At 44.8% G+C, this 14,961-nt stretch overlaps 1 protein-coding gene across 2 annotated transcripts in view; it reads right to left on the bottom strand.

Annotated features, from left to right (window-relative positions):
- LOC115179199 (zinc finger protein 385B) overlaps positions 1-14,961 on the bottom strand; it is a 150,812-nt gene that overhangs the window by 68,263 nt on the left and 67,588 nt on the right. The window lies entirely within an intron of this gene.

Consider the following 14,961-nt stretch of genomic DNA (forward strand, 5'->3'; position numbering starts at 1 on the left):
TTGACTCCGCTGTCCTGGCGTCGTGAGGGAGCTTGTTCCACCATTGGGGTGCCAGAGCAGCGAACAGTTTTGACTGGGCTGAGCGGGAACTGTGCTTCCTCAGAGGTAGGGAGGCGAGCAGGCCAGAGGTGGATGAACGCAGTGCCCTTGTTTGGGTGTAGGGCCTGATCAGAGCCTGAAGGTACGGAGATGCCATTCCCCTCACAGCTCCGTAGGCAAGCACCATGGTCTTGTAGCGGATGCGAGCTTCAACTGGAAGCCAGTGGAGAGAGCGGAGGAGCGGGGTGACGTGAGAGAACTTGGGAAGGTTGAACACCAGACGGGCTGCGGCATTCTGGATGAGTTGTAGGGGTTTAATGGCACAGGCAGGGAGCCCAGCCAACAGCGAGTTGCAGTAATCCAGACGGGAGATGACAAGTGCCTGGATTAGGACCTGCGCCGCTTACTGTGTGAGGCAGGGTCGTACTCTGCGAATGTTGTAGAGCATGAACCTACAGGATCGGGTCACTGCCTTGATGTTAGTGGAGAACGACAGGGTGTTGTCCAGGGTCACGCCAAGGTTCTTAGCACTCTGGGAGGAGGACACAAGGGAGTTGTCAACCGTGATGGCGAGATCATGGAATGGGCAGTCCTTCCCCGGGAGGAAGAGCAGCTCCGTCTTGCCCGAGGTTCAGCTTGAGGTGGTGATCCGTCATCCACACTGATATGTCTGCCAGACATGCAGAGATGCGATTCGCCACCTGGTTATCAGAAGGGGGAAAGGAGAAGATTAATTGTGTGTCGTCTGCATAGCAATGATAGGAGAGACCATGTGAGGATATGACAGAGCCAAGTGACTTGGTGTATAGTGAGAATAGGAGAGGGCCTAGAACAGAGCCCTGGGGGACACCAGTGGTGATTTATGTAGTTAGTTGTAAATATTTGTTCTTTTCATTGTATGATTGACACTGGGTTTACGCTACACTGTATGACGGACAACCATTGTGTGACTAAGGTCAGTTGAGTTCCCTGAACTTGTTTACCGGGCTGGACTCTTTTTAGGCCCGAGGTACAGGACATTTCTGGAGGAACCAGAGCTGTTTAAAGCTCATTATTGTTATATTGTTGTGTGTGATCATTTATGTTGTTAATACATCCACGCAAAAGAATACAGTTGTTTTGTAAGTTCTTTCCAATGTTTTAAGGGTTCATGAAAAGTGTATTTCCATCCTGACATTTACATGAGTCCTTTGTATTGGTGTAGACTTGACGGACCAGATGGGACTCATTCCCTATCAAACTAAAAGGAGAAACTAATATTTTCTCTGGTAGGCACAACCTACCTGGCACCCCAATAAATTATAACTTCAAGTCAAAACCGTTACATAAAAAATGGCACCCCAGATGGGACCTCAACATTGAGAAATAACCAAAGCAAATCTTTTGTGTGGAATTAAAAACAATGGATTCACCCCAAGAAAATGTGCTCATCCATATCTTACCTGTCAATGGGAATACACAGGGCCAGTCTGACCATCGAGCTGACAATACAAATCATAATGTTAATGGAGTTGATTTGGGCCAGAGCCCTGGGAATCTGAAGGCTCGGTCTGGACCACAGGCCACAGGAGGTCTAACCAGTTACTCCCTTATTGACATGGATCTGTGTGGAAGTACTGAGCTAGCCCTCCCTCTGACGCCCAACCTTCCTTCATTGTCTGGTTTATCTCCAGAGGTTGTAGTCTTACAACTTCAAGGTGACATCCTTGATATTCGTCGGACTCAACAACATCTCCAAACTCTAATCCACCATAAATTCAAATGGCTGAGTGAAGAGCAACAACAGAGTGCCATGGAATTCAGAAACTCACTTAGCATTCTAACCCGCACGCTGACAGAGCTCAGTGAGAGTGGAAGACGGGATGTTACTGGTGCCATGGACAGGCAGTTTGACTACCAACAAACCCAACTCACTGCCACTCTCCAGTGGCGCTTGCAACATCATCACACTGAGGTCCTCAAGGACGTTAATTCTGTTTTTTCTCCTCTGGTTAACACTGTAGACCACTTGCAGAAAGAGCTCTCTAATTGTGTTAAAATGTTGGATGACGTGTCGGTTGACATGGCCTCCATTAGGCACAACTCCTTGCACAGAGCTTCTCTGGTGTCCACTTCTGTTCAGACCACTGAGGGCCAAGCTGGCACCTCAGAACAGCTAAGACAAGGCCATGCTGCAGCCACCCCTTACAGGATGCAATCCACCATGCATCCTGGTGTTCATTTTCATGGTCCGATAACTCCCTCACCCTCTACTTCCTCAATCCCTCCTAGCTCTTTTGTTCATGGTGATTTGAGTAGCCGTCATGTGGGGGCGATGCCCATTAAATTGCAATTTCCCACCTTTGGGAAAAAGGATGACAGTCCTGATCCGCTAATGTATCTGGAAAGATGTCGTGACTTTCTTGCCCTCAATCCCCTGGCTGACGAAGAACTCCTTGCCACATTGAGGAATGTGTTGCATGGGACAGCTCGAGACTGGTGGGATCTGGCACGTCTCACCACTACCTCCTGGGCTGACTTTGAGGCCAAGTTTTCCTCTGCATTTCTGTCTGAGGACTACACAGATGAGCTGGCAGACAGAGTCAGGAATCGAGTGCAAAGAGAGAAGGAGAGTATCCGTGACTTTGCATACGGTTACCACTCCCTGTGCAGAAGGTGGAAACCTGGCATTGAGGTGGAAGAGGTCATTAAACTGATCTTGAAGAACATCAACCCACTACTAGCCAGTCAACTCAGAGAAAGAGTCACCACTGTTGATGGACTGGTTCGCCTGGGACAGCAGTTTGAGAAGGACAGAGAATGCCAACAGCAATATGAACAGAGAAAGAAACAGACACCCAAACCGTTACCCAAGCCAGACCATCAACAACAGCCAGAGTCTCCAGCCATGACCCCTCCCATGTTCTGTTGGAGATGTAGCCAAAAGGGACATTCTTCAGCTACATGTCCAAGACCATATCAAGTAAACCCTTCTAGAAACCACAAATCACAACAGGCCAACACACCTAACTCCCTTCGCAGGAACGACCATCCTACTCTGGGTGCTTTGACCAGAGCTGAAACCCCAAGAGTCACTGCCTACACCCCCCCATCGACATCCCCTTCCTTTCAGTTAATACCGCACCAACTGGTGGTACCCCTGTCCATAGGTCCATGGACAGGAAGAGCCATCCTGGACACCGGGTCATCCTACGCACTGCTCAATGAGAAACTGTGGAAGGAGGTTAAAAGTCTACACTACAACTTGAAGCCGTGGACAGAAGGTCCACTCTATCTGGCTGATGGTGAGGCTAAACGACCACTTGGATGGAGTGAGGTAGAGTTCCGCTTGTGTAACCACTCCTATATGATTCCTTCTGTTATCCTACAAACCAAGAACCTTGCTTTTCCTGTCGTGTTGGGAATTGATTTCATGTACTTCAGTGGTGTCCAGATTGATATCGCACACAATTGCTACTGGTTTCCATACAATCCGAGCAAGAAGCATTTCTTCCAGTCAGAAGCTACAAAGTTACATGATTGGGGTCCAAATGTGGCAGTCTTCTCTGCCATTGCTCCACTAACACTAACCCTGGATAATCCTTCTGATGATCTCCTTTTACAGGCTGTGAGAAGAGCTCAGCTGGAACAGCCAGAGGAGTTAAGGCTGTTGGAACAGCTGCAGAATAACGCTGATGTATGTACTTCAAAGCTGGGACGTACCGGGCTCCTGAAGCACAAAATATTCCTTACACAGGAAATGCCGATCAAGCAGAAGCCATATCGTTTGTCCCCAGCAAAGCTAATCATCCAAAAGGGACTCATTAATGATATGTTGACACAAAATATAATTCAACGTTCATCCTCTCCCTGTGCTGCTATTGTTGTCCTCATCCCAAAAAAGACCGGCGGTCTTAGATTTTGTGTGGACTATAGGAAGACCAACAAGGTTTCCCAGACTGATGCCTATCCTCTTCCCACCATCCAAGAGATCCTGGAGTCATTGTCTGGTGCGGTTGTGTTCACTACCCTTGACCTCAATAGTGGCTATTGGCAGGTTGAGATGGACCAGGAAAGCAAGGACAAGACTGCTTTTGTCTGTGCTGAGGGCTTGTTTTCCTTTAAGGTGATGCCTTTTGGATTAAAGAATGCACCTGCCACTTTCCAAAGACTCATGGAGATTGCGTTAGGTGAGCTCAAAGGGAAGATCTGTTTCGTCTACCTGGACGATATAATTATCTACTCCCAGACCAGAGAACAACACTTTCAAGATCTTCAAGCAGTGTTGGACAAGCTAAGGGAAGCTGGTCTGACATTGAACATGAAGAAGAGCAACTTCTACCAAACCTCCCTGAAGTTCCTTGGCCATATTGTGTCTTTTGACGGCACTCATGCGGATCCTGAAAAGACCAAGGCGGTACAAGATTTCCCTGTCCCAACCACACTCAAGGCCCTTCAACGGTTCCTTGGGATGGCTGGATGGTACCATCGGTTTGTGTTGAACTTCTCCCAGGTGGCAGAACCCCTCAACGCATTGAAGCGAAAAGGTGCGAAATTCCGATGGACGGCAGAGTGCCAGACCTCTTTTGAAACCCTGAAACGACACCTCGTCACACCTCCCATTTTGGGTCATCCCTACTTTGATTGCCCTTTTGTTGTTTACACTGATGCAAGTGATGTTGGACTTGGTGCTGTTCTAGTCCAACAGACTGGACTTGGCACTGAAGAAGTGCTAGCGTTCGCCAGTCGAACATTGAATGAAGCAGAACAGAACTACTCCACAACCGAGCAAGAGTGCCTTGCAGTTGTCTGGGCTTTGGAAAAGTGGAGGTACTACCTGGAGGGAAGACACTTCACTGTGGTCACTGACCATTCCTCCCTTGTGTGGGTGTTCAAGACCAACAAACCAAGCACCAAACTTATCAGATGGGCTCTACGGTTGCAAGAGTTCACCTTTGCAGTAGAATACAGGAAAGGAAAATACAACACTGTTCCAGATGCCTTATCCAGAGCTCCTGCTGGTGGTAATGGTGGCCCTCATCTTACATGTGCTACTGTCCTGTCAAGCAGTCGAGACTCACCCAAAACTGACTTTCCCATCTCTGATGAGGCCATTTGGAAAGCCCAACAGGATGATCCAGAAGTACAGGCTTTGTACCAGACTATCCTGGAAGATGGAGAAAAGATGGTCAATCCTACCACCAAGCTGACCATCATTGAAGACAAAGTCTACCGAGTTGTACAACTACCTCACAGAACACTCTACCAAATGTACATACCTGAAACTCTACGCCTTCAACTGCTGCAACATTTCCATGAAGACCCATTAGCTGGTCATTTGGGCAGGTTCAAAACCTACAAGCGGTTGCAAGCATTACTGTACTGGCCACATCTGAGCATGGATGTGAAGTCACTAGTCCGAAACTGTCAGGTTTGTCAAATGTACAAACCAGAAGGTAGAAAGCCTGCTGGCAAGTTGCAGCAAACTGTGGTAACCCGACCTTGGGAAATGTTAGGAGTGGATTTGATGGGTCCATTTCCTAGACGCTCCAATCAGAATGCGTACATTCTTGTTTTTGTTGATTACTATTCCAAGTGGGTGGAGCTCTTTGCCCTGCGTCAGGCCACAGCAAGGACAGTCTCTAACATCCTTACGAAAGAGATCCTGACTCGCTGGGGAGTGCCTGATTACATCCTGTCTGATCGAGGTTCCCAATTCGTTTCTGATCTCTTTGAGGAGACCTGCCTCAGATGGAACCTGAGACAGAAGTTGACCATGGCCTATACCCCCACAGACCAACCTCACTGAGAGAGTTAATCGAACCTTGAAGACAATGGTTGCTTCCTATGTAGGGACCCAGCACAAACACTGGGACAAGCACCTTCACGAGTTTCGATTTGCCCTGAATTCATCTGTGTTAGAGTCCACTGGAGTCACACCTGCAGAGCTGAACCTGAGTCGTCCCCTCCGAGGACCCTTGGAGATGGTGCTACAGCCCCAGCAGGTTACTCCAGAAGGGACTTGCTATGACCAGGTAGTCCATCTCCATAACTTGAAAGCTCTTGTCTCAAAGAACATGATCCAGGCTCGACTCAAGCAGAAGAGAAATTATGATAAGAACAGACGAGACATGCAGTTCCAGCTTCGTGATCGGGTGTGGCTTCGCTCTCATCCTTATTCAAAAGCTGAACAATTCTTCTCGGCCAAGCTCGCTCCTAAATGGCAAGGACCATATAGGATTGTGGAGCAGAGCGGCCCTTTGAACTATCGAGCGGTGAAAGAGGACACAGGTGAAGATATGCGCGTTGTCCATGTCTCACACCTTAAGGCCTGTTACCCCTCGGCTGAGGAATTGGAGGAGATTGAGCGCCGCAAGGTCTTTGAAGAGGAAAGTGAGGAGACTTTTCTCGGATTCCCAGACCCAGAAGTCTCACGCCTTAAGGCCTGTGACCCCTTGGCTGAGGAGCGTGAGCACCAAAAAGTAATGAATATTTTTGTAGAGGAAAGTGATGAGGAGACCTTTCTCTGCAAGATGTGCCTTCCAGGGCAATGGTCGGCTTTTTCCAGGGGAGGGGGTGTGTGACGGCCCTGAATGTTTCTGAACCGTCTCAGTGCTTCTCCTTCCAATAGGGCGCTTCCCCTTTAATTCCCAATTAAATAGCCAGCATCAGCTGCGCAAAAGTAGAGTTGTGATAGAAACATGAATGAGGATGTGTTCGACCCTCAGTTCTGAAGCGTCTCTCTTCCGTTTGTTGTGTTGCTGTAAAAGTGTGCTTTGTGTAGCCTAATAGAAAATCTACCCAGGATCGGATCCACTCTTGCGTCTGTGGACTACACCTCTCCGTTGGTTTTCGTGGCCTTTCTCCGCTGGAGATCTGTCGGCAGATTGGCTTGTCTGACTGACCGACTGACTACAACCTTTTTTGTATACGGTATTTCATTTGTTTTGGGGTGATGTATACTGTGATGATTTATGTAGTGGAGGATTTATTGAAATGTGTGGTAAAATATTTGTTCTTTTCATTGTATGATTGACACTGGGTTTACGCTACACTGTATGACGGACAACCATTGTGTGACTAAGGTCAGTTGAGTTCCCTGAACCTGTTTACCGGGCTGGACTCTTTTTAGGCCCGAGGTACAGGACATTTCTGGAGGAACCAGAGCTGTTTAAAGCTCATTATTGTTATATTGTTGTGTGTGATCATTTATGTTGTTAATACATCCACGCAAAAGAATACAGTTGTTGTGTAAGTTCTTTCCAATGTTTTAAGGGTTCATGAAAAGTGTATTTCCATCCTGACATTTACATGAGTCCTTTGTATTGGTGTAGACTTGACGGACCAGATGGGACTCATTCCCTATCAATTTAAAAGGAGAAACTAATATTTTCTCTGGTAGGCACAACCTACCTGGCACCCCTATAAATTATAACTTCAAGTCAAAACCGTTACACCACATAAGACGAGCGTCGGAGCCGGTGTAGTATGATTCAATCTTAGCCCTGTATTGACCTTTTGCCTATTTGATGGTTCGTCGCCGGGCATAGCAGGATTTCTTGTAAGCTTCCGGGTTAGAGACCCGCACATTGAAAGCTGCAGCTCTACCCTTTAGCTCAATGCGAATGTTGCCTGTAATCCATGGCTTCTGGTTGGGGTATGTACGTACAGTCACTGTGGGGACGACGTCCTCAATGCACTTATTTATAAAGCCAGTGACTGATGTGGTGTACTCCTCAATGCCATTGGAAGAATCCCCGAACATGTTCCAGTCTGATAGCAAAACAGTCCTGTAGTTTTAGCATCTGTTTTATAGACAGAGTCACTGGTGCTTCCTGCTTACATTTTTGTTTGTAAGCAGGAATCAGGAGGATATAGTTGTGGTCAGATTTATCAAATGGAGGGTGAGGGAGAGCTTTGTATGCGTCTCTGTGTGTGGAGTACAGGTGATCTAGAAATGTTCTCTCTGGTTGCACATTTAACATGTTGATGGAAATTTGGTAGAACTGATTTAAGATTCCGTGCATTAAAGTCTCCAGCCACTAGGAGCGCCGCCTCTGGGTGAGTGGTTTCCTGTTTGCTTATTTCCTTATACAGCTGACTGAGTGCGGTCTTAGTGCCAGCGTCCGTCTGTGGTGGTAAATAAACAGCCACGAAAAGTATAGCTGAAAACTCTCTAGGCAAGCAGTGTGGCCTGCAATTTATCACAATATACTCTACTTCAGGTGAGCAAAATCTAGAGACTTCCTTAGATTTCGTGCACCAGCTGTTGTTTACAAATATGCACAAACCGCCCCCCCCTCGGGATTGGCAGGGGCGTGCTCAAGAGTGGGGGACCAATGGGAAGGGGGCCGCAATTACACACTATTGGCAAACGTGTGTAGTAGTACACACACCACACAGTCCCTGTCCATTGTCACTCAACAATGGTATTTTAAAAATAATGGCCACCTAATATTTGAAAATATGCACACACTGTGCATGTGCATGCCGGTGTGTGTGTGTGTCGGGATTGGCAGGGGGGTGTCAAAACTATAAACATGACAGAATAGTCAATTTCTCCTCCGAGAGGCGAACTCAGGACCTTCAGATTGGTCGTATAACTAGTTACCACGGCCATAAAGTCATGAACACTGCCTATTTCTACCATTTATCTTCGTAAAATTGGATTTTTAAATCTAACCTTAACTTCAACCCTAACCTTAATCACACTGGTGACCATATGTCTCACCCTAACCTTAAAATATGTATTTTTTTAATATGATATTAATTTGTGGTAACTCTTCAGATTCCGTGGTGGTGGCGTTAACGCTTATGCTATGAACCCTGTCATGAACACATCTTGACATGGACTGTATGGAAATAACAGGAAACTTTTGTCGTTGTTCATTCACTCAATACTGATTGAACGTTTATTTTTCTTGCTAGGTTAAACGGGATCTTTAGTGACCACAGAGAGTCAGGACACCCTTTCAACATACCATCTGAAAGACGGCACCCTACACAGGGCAATGTCCCCAATCACTGCCCTGGAGTATTGGGCAATTATTATTATTTTTAGACCAGAGGAAAGGGTACTTCCTACTGGCCCTCCAACACCATTTCCAGTAGCATCTGGTCTCCCATCCAGGATCAACCCTGCTTAGCTTTAGGAGCAAGCCAGCAGCGGAATGCAGGGTGTTATGCAGGGTGTTATAGTTAAACCTGGGTGCCCTAGCACCCCCTGGCTACTTTTCACTTCAGGTTTTCGGGAATATGGATGTATTTCAAGGCCTACATTCAAACTCAGTGCCTCTTTGCTTGACATCATGGGAAAATCAAAAGAAATCAGCCAAGACCTCAGAAAAAAATTGTAGACCTCCACAAGTCTGGCTCATCTTTGGGAGCAATTTCCAAATGCCTGAAGGTACCACGTTCATCTGTACAAACAATAGTACACAAGTATAAACACCATGGGACCATGCAGCCGTCACACCGCTCAGGAAGGAGACGCGTTCTGTCTCCTAGAGATTAACCTAATTTGGTGCGAAAAGTGCAAATCAATCCCAGAACAACAGCAAAGGACTGTGTGAAGATTCTGGAGTAAACAGGTACAAAAGTATCTATATCCACAGTAAAACAGGTTATATGTCGACATAACCTGAAAGACCACTCAGCAAGGAAGAAGCCACTGCTCCAAAACCACCATAAAAAAGTCAGACTACGGTTTGCAGATGCACATGGGGACAAAGATCGTACTTTTTGGAGAAATGACCTCTGGTCTGATGAAACACAAATATAACTGTTTGGCCATAATGACCAGCATTATGTTTGGAGGAAAAAGGGGGAGGCTTGCAAGCCGAAGAACATCATCCCAACAGGGGAGCACGGGGGGTGGCAGCATCATGTTATGGGGATGCATTGCTGCAGGAGGGACTGGTGCACTTCACAAAATAGATGGCATCATGAGGATGGAAAATTATGTGGATATATTGAAGCAACATCTCAAGACATCAGTCAAGAAGTTAAAGCTTGGTCGCAAATGGGTCTTCCAAATGGACAATGACCCCAAGCAAACTTTCAAAGTCGTGGCAAAATGGCTTAAGGACAACAAAGTCAAGGTATTGGAGTGGCCATCACAAAGCCCTGACCTTAATCCCATAGAAAATTTGTGGGCAGAACTGAAAAAGCGTGTGCGAGCAAGGAGGCCTACAAACCTGACTCAGTTACACCAGCTCTGTCAGGAGGAATGGGCCAAAATTCACCTAACTTATTGTGAGACGCTTGTGGAAGGCTACCCGAAACGTTTGACCCAAGTTAAACAATTTAAAGGCAATGCTACCAAATACTAATTGAGTGTATGTAAACTTCTGACCCACTGGGAATGTGATGAAAGAAATAAAAGTTGAAATAAATAATTCTCTCTACTGTTATTCTGACATTTGACATTCTTAAAATAAAGTGGTGATCCTAACTGACCTACGACAGGACATTTTTACTAGGATTAAATGTCAGGAATTGTAAAAAACTGAGTTTAAATGTATTTGGCTAAGGTGTATGTAAACTTCCGACTTCAACTGTGAGTCCTCAGACTGTCTTATAAAGGGAAACTTGAGTGGCAATTATAATAAGCTGTGCTATTTTCAAACCCTCAAATCCATATGGTTCCCTGTGGATTCCTGACAGCAGTATTTAAAGAAGAATATCAAAGCTGTAGTGGGGTTTACCTCAAATTGAAGTCTATGTTTCTCGGTCCCCCTTGGTAAGAGCATAAATCCTTAATTTTGCAGAAAATAGGAAAAAGTGGTTTCACATTGAGAATATTGAATATTGTATGATATAAAACGGTTCAGTTTATTCTCCAAGGACTTACTCACACAATAACAATTAGGTACGAGACAGAAACGTCAGGACTAGAATACGCGATTGGTGAACACCAAGCCAGAAGCACAATGATGCCTTTGAAGTACCAAACAAGAAAGTCAAATATGTGTACACAGACAAAGTGCTCAGTGCTGCTGTCGGCATCCTGAATCCCCTTTGAAATGAAACTCATATGTAAAATTAACATCTCTTTAGAGAGAAGAGCCCATGGCTGCAAAAAGGAGAGACACACATACAGATTGAATTCTCTGCTATCAGACATAAGTTTACCTGAGGGTTTTTCCAGTCTAACAGAAAGGAGTTAAAGGGATAGTTCACCATTTTTGTGTGAATTTTTAGCATATTTCCTGCTTTTGACTTTCAACTTTCTTTCGGGAAAAATGTTTTGGAACATGTAGCAATGTTAGTGGAAATGGATTGAGTCAGCCAGCGGTGCATTGAAAGTATGAGGAAAGAGAGGTGGAAGGGGAAGCATAACATGAGAAACGAACTTGAAATAAAATGTAATATAACACCCTATTGGTAAATCAGAAATAAGCTAATAAGTCACCTTTAACCTGCTAAACAACTCCATTCTTCAGTTTGTAGTGGTCATACAATGCTGTTTGTCCTTTATTTCACAAACAGATCTGGTTTTCCTTCACAAACAACTCCTCAAAGGAGTCAGATTTTCACAAACGTCCCATACAAATGTGTAGGTTATATACTCTCACACAAACAGCAGGCTTATATCTGTTGAATGGTTGGTCAGATTGGAGAACCCATGTCAGGTGTGGCATAAATGCTATCCTGTATAACCAACCCAGCCTGTAACTCCACCATCGTAATGCCATGGGTAAAAACCACAGCGATGACAGCAGCTGTCTTTGCTCTCTCAAGGTCTCAAACATAAAACTTGGCCAAGGCGCTCCTTTCTTGTCTTCTGTAAAACTGGGTGTCACACCTTGATCTGTTTCACCTGTCTTTGTGCTTGTCTCCACCCCCCTCCAGGTGTCGCCCATCTTCCTCATTATCCCCAGTGTATTTATACCTCTGTTCTCTGTTTGTCTGTTGCCAGTTCGTCTTGTCAAGCTTACCAGCGTGTTTTTCTGTGCTCCTGTTTTCCTAGTCTCTGTTTTTCTAGCCCTCCCGGTTCTGACCAGTTCTGCCTGCCCTGACACTGAGCCTGCCTGCCTGACCATTCAGCCTGCCTTGACCTCGAGCCTGCCTGCCCCCTACTGTACCTTTCGGACTCTGACCTGGTTTATGAACTTCTGCTTCTACCCGTCCTGCCCATTGTATTTCAATAAATATCAGACTCGAACCATCTGCCTCCTGTGTCTGCATCCTGGTCTCGCCCTGTGTCGTTATAGGTATGTGTCTCAATTGGCAACCTATTACCTACACTACGTTTGACCAGAGTCCAGTGGGCCCTGGTTAAAATAGAAGTGCACTAAATAGGGAATATGGTGCCATCAGGGATAGAGCTGAGATCCAATCCATGGTATCAATTTCCCAAGGCCTAGTGAGATGCATTTACAGTACAACCAAGCAGCATCGAATGGAAAGCTTGTGTTGTTGGTTCCGGTTACATGCGTATCCTTATTTTACACATCCCCACCCCAGCCCTAATCTCCAACACGTGTGACAAGAAATGTAAGGAGAGGATAGAAATGGGTCTGCATGCGAAAGAGTGAACTCCCATTCCAAACACTCTGGCTCATAGCTGAGGAGACAGAGAGACCATAGGTTTTCACTGTGATCATTCAACAGAACACTCTCACCAAATGGATTCCAGACCACACTGGGCGAGGTTTGCCAAATGAAACTATTCTTGTCCTTAATTTTCAATGAAAATTCATAAGTGAATTTCCTGCTGAGCTTTTACACGTGGGTAGGAGAGTCTGAGCTAATGTAAGGTCCTATAGAAGCATGAACAAGATGGACAAGTAGAGGGGCAGGGGAAAGTATTTCTGAATTATGTGACTATTAATCACCGAAATAAAAGCCATAGTCAGGGAGAATCGAAAGTAAAAAAAAAAAAGAAGACCAACACAGGGCTATTTCTTGGGGGGGGGGGGGGGGGGAATACCAAATTTGCAGTGAGTGCCCGAATTCGGGGGGAGACCTATATTCGTATGACACCCCTAACTTAGACATCTTGAATTGAAGCATATACATGCACTTCTTATTTATTCACACCATCATACCATTAACCAGAGCTGAAGCATTATGCTACAGAACCCATATGCTCTCTACACCATATCCAGTATTGTCTTAGTAAAGATGTTCTCTGGCTAACAATGCTGTCCTGTCTCCTTACCAATACAAAAGCTTGAGTATTCCCCTCAACACAACTAGTGTGGTGCTGTGTGTAGACTAAGCTACTAGATATAAGTAACAGAACTCCCAGTGAAATCCAACCGTGTCATGATCTATAATTGTATCTCCCAGTGATAATGGCCTTTCATCCCAAACAGCTGACACACTCATCAATCACAGATCATACACTCCAGCTTTAATTTCCACAATGTTCACAACATCCATAACATTGAGTAGAACGGGACAGACCTTCCAGATAATCTTTGTGCCGAAATACCCTTTTAGCGTTGGTGGGGGTGCTGTATGTGTGACAGTGTGAATGAGGCAATGGAGTCATCGCTCTCGAACTGTCACTGTCATTTGAGCTGACGGAACATACTATTGAAAGAGGTTGGTAAAGTGCGGTTATGCTTTGCTTCATACAGCGCCACATGAGAATAGACCAATAGAAAGACAAAACAGGCAGACAAGCAGGCAGGCAGACAGGTTGACAGACAGGTAGACCAACAATAGGTGTGCTGTGCAGTGCAACGAAACCCAAACCACACAAAAAAGTCAGAATTTATCAAACAAAGAAATGTGGTTGGGCCAATGCTAACAAACAACCAATTTGAAGGCATTTTCACAATGCTGTCTGTTTTGACCTATAGTGCTGTATAATTACAAGTTCAAAGAGTGACAAGTCCACCATTCCATTATTTTTATTGGCACCATTTACAACAAAAAAAACTCTCAATGTCTCAGTCTAACCAGTCAGAGGTGGGAACTTCTGAGAGCTTCAAGCTCTTGAAATGAACATCAAACAACATATGCACCGTTTATCAATGCAGTGTTTAGCAAGCTTGGGATTTTAATAATGCCAGTAATTGGGTGGGAGCCTTCCGAAACTTTCATTGGGTTCTTATTGATCTCAGGATGTAGTGCCAAGGCTTTGGCATTCTGGGTGTGTCCCAAAATGCACCTTATTCCAATATAGAGTGCTTCTTCAAATGGCACACTATTCCCTACATAGTGCACTACTTTTGTCATTTTAGGCGAAAAAAAGGGGCTAATCCTTAAGAGTTTTAGAAGTCGAAGCCGTTTGGGGCGGGGTTCCAAACTGACATATTGAAATGTTTTAAGGTGGTCTCACTATGGATCATTGAACTATTTGATTTGGAATTTTAGGACCCCTTTAGGGATAATTTTTTGGGGATAATATATTGAATTTGGACTTTACTACTATAGCCCAGAGAAACACACTGAATAACACATTCATAAAATGGCAAAAAAGAAAGTAAAAAAATGTATTATAAGAAAAGGTTTTGAGGTGTTTGTTCTATATCTAAGACATAAGAAAACTCAGGAAATACATATACACCGTACCGGTCCAAAGTTTGGACACACCTACTCATTCCAGGGTTTTTCTTCATTTTTACTATTTTCTACACTGTAGATTAATAGTGAAGACATCAAAACTATGAAGTAACACATATGGAGTGATGTAGTAACCAAAAAAGTGTTAAACAAATCAAAATATTTTTTATATTTGAAATTCTTTAAAGTAGCCACCCTTTGCATTGATGAGAGCTTTGCAGACTCTTGGCATTCTCTCAACCAGCTTTATGACAGTCACCTGAAATGCATTTCAATTAACAGGTGTGCCTTGTTAAAAGTTCATTTGTGGAATTTCTTCCCTTCTTAATGCATTTGAGTCAAATCAGTTGTGTTGTGACAAGGTAGGGGTGGTATACAGAAGATAGACCTATTTGGTAAAAGACCAAGTCCATATTATGGCAA

The sequence above is a fragment of the Salmo trutta genome, chromosome 39, assembly GCF_901001165.1.
Source record: "Salmo trutta chromosome 39, fSalTru1.1, whole genome shotgun sequence".
In the NCBI taxonomy this organism is placed as follows: domain Eukaryota; kingdom Metazoa; phylum Chordata; class Actinopteri; order Salmoniformes; family Salmonidae; genus Salmo; species Salmo trutta.